Below are 2149 nucleotides of genomic sequence, written 5' to 3' on the forward strand. Positions count from 1 at the left end.
CAATGGTCTGATCATTAGGGAGAAAAAGGGACATAGTTGGCCTTGGAAATCCATTTATCTTGTCATCCTCCAATCAAGCTGTAACCTGATTAAACTATGCCCACGTTTTCCTTTAAATATGTCTATTGTGCCTAGTTGGTGAATAAATATAACCTATCACACATAACTTCAGGAGGGTGATACTCAATGACCTAGCACCTTTGTGATACACCCTAATATGAGGAAACAAAAATCAAATGAAACAGAGACCCTGACAGGTTTCCTGGAATAATAACTATCTTAATACAACATATAGAGCATTGATGTAACAAGACCTTATTTGTCCACGTACCAAGAGTTCACCAAATTTGGTAAAACTTTCTTCTGCTTCACCAGATACCATGTATTTTCTGAATTTAGTCCTCAAGTTATAGGTGTGTCTGAGGGTGTCCAATTCACCCAGTAGAGTTTGCACATAAGATCTCATGACTACTTCCTCTGGGATAAGCTTTACAACTTGGAAATCTAGGATTCAGTGTCCCAGCACACCTCAGTCAGTACCCAGTCTTGGTTTCCAGGATGTACTCAGAAGCCAGGGTAAATGTTGTTCTCCGGTGCATACCACCAATGACACTCCCCTACTGAGGGTTCCCCAGTAAATTTTCTGTCATTCTTCCTCACAATTGGAAGTCAGCACTCCTTCTCTTCCTACCAGCAGATAGACATTTGCGTTCCTCCAGAGTTTTTTCCCCCTTTCCCCCCTCCTGCACTCTTCTTCCTGGCTGTATCCCCCTCCCTCTGGTAGAGATATCTACCCATCTAGGGGGACCTCCTCCAAGATTTAGATGTCAGACTTTCCTTAGAAACTTTGCACCCCTACCATTGACCATTTGATCCCAGCTGAGGAGGCACCCTCTTACCTAGTGACCTTCAAACTAATTACCTAGAGTGGGTGTGGTATGGTTCATTGGCACTGGTCAGTCTCTCTAACAGGCTGTCTGGCCCTCCAGCCAATAGACTGAATGCCCTACATGCCTGAGCTTATGCCTGTTTTGCTGCTTATTACTACATCAGTGGACTTATACAGTATTTGTCCTTTTGTGCTTGACTAACTTCACTCAGCATGTCTTCCAGTCCCCTCCTAGTCTTGAGATGTTTCATGGACTCTTCACTTTTTTTTTTTCAGGGATGAGTTGTTTTCTGTTTTGTGTATATACCAAACTTTCTTTACCCAAGCATCTACTAATGGGACTTTAGACATTTTCCAGCTTCTTGCTATTGTGAACTATGCTGCGATGAACATGTGGGGCAAGGGGAGTGTCTGTTAATGTTCAGTATCTAATTTATTGGGGGTGTATGCTTAGTAATGGTATTGCTGGATCATATGATATTTCAATAGTCATCTGTTTTATGCATTGCCATATGGTCTTCTGCAATGGAAAAAAAATCAACAAAGCAAGAGTTGGTCCTTTGAAGGGATCAACAAACAAATAGCAAACTGAACAATGGAAAGGAAAGAGCAGAGGACTATATGTAGAATTAGAGAGGAAACAAGGAAGTTACAACAGTCTCTAATGAAGTAAAAATATTAATAATTCAGTACTACGGAAGACGATATTTCAACAAATTAAATAATTCAGTAATTTGGAGGACATGAGCAAATATCTAGTCAAACATTCTCCATCCAAATTAATGCACAATAAGAACTTTAATAGGCCCACAGCAAAAGAAGAAATAGATGAGGACATCAACAACCTCCCAACTAAAATAATCCCTAGTGTGGATGGTTTCACAGGGGAATTCTACAAACTATTCAGAGAAAAGCTAATACCAATTTTAAACAAACTCTCCCAGAACATAGAAAGGGACAGCAAACTCTCAAACTCAATATATGAAACCAGCATAACCCTGAGACCAAAACCGGGCAAAAATATAGAAATACATACCTATATCTCTCATGAACATAGATGCAAAAATTCTTATAAAAATTCTGGACAATGCATGACACATATTCTAAGCTAGAATATGCTGGGGCATAAGGAAAATCTATATAAATTTAAGCACATTGATATCACAGAGACCTCTTTCTCTCTGACCATTATGCCATAGGCTGAAAATCAACCAAAGGAAAACAAGAGCAAACAATTGGAGGATGGATAACTCTCTACTG

Source organism: Echinops telfairi, unplaced genomic scaffold (assembly GCF_000313985.2).
Source record: "Echinops telfairi isolate 266 unplaced genomic scaffold, ASM31398v2 ScPeMD7_7468;HRSCAF=8506_0, whole genome shotgun sequence".
Lineage (NCBI taxonomy): Eukaryota > Metazoa > Chordata > Mammalia > Afrosoricida > Tenrecidae > Echinops > Echinops telfairi.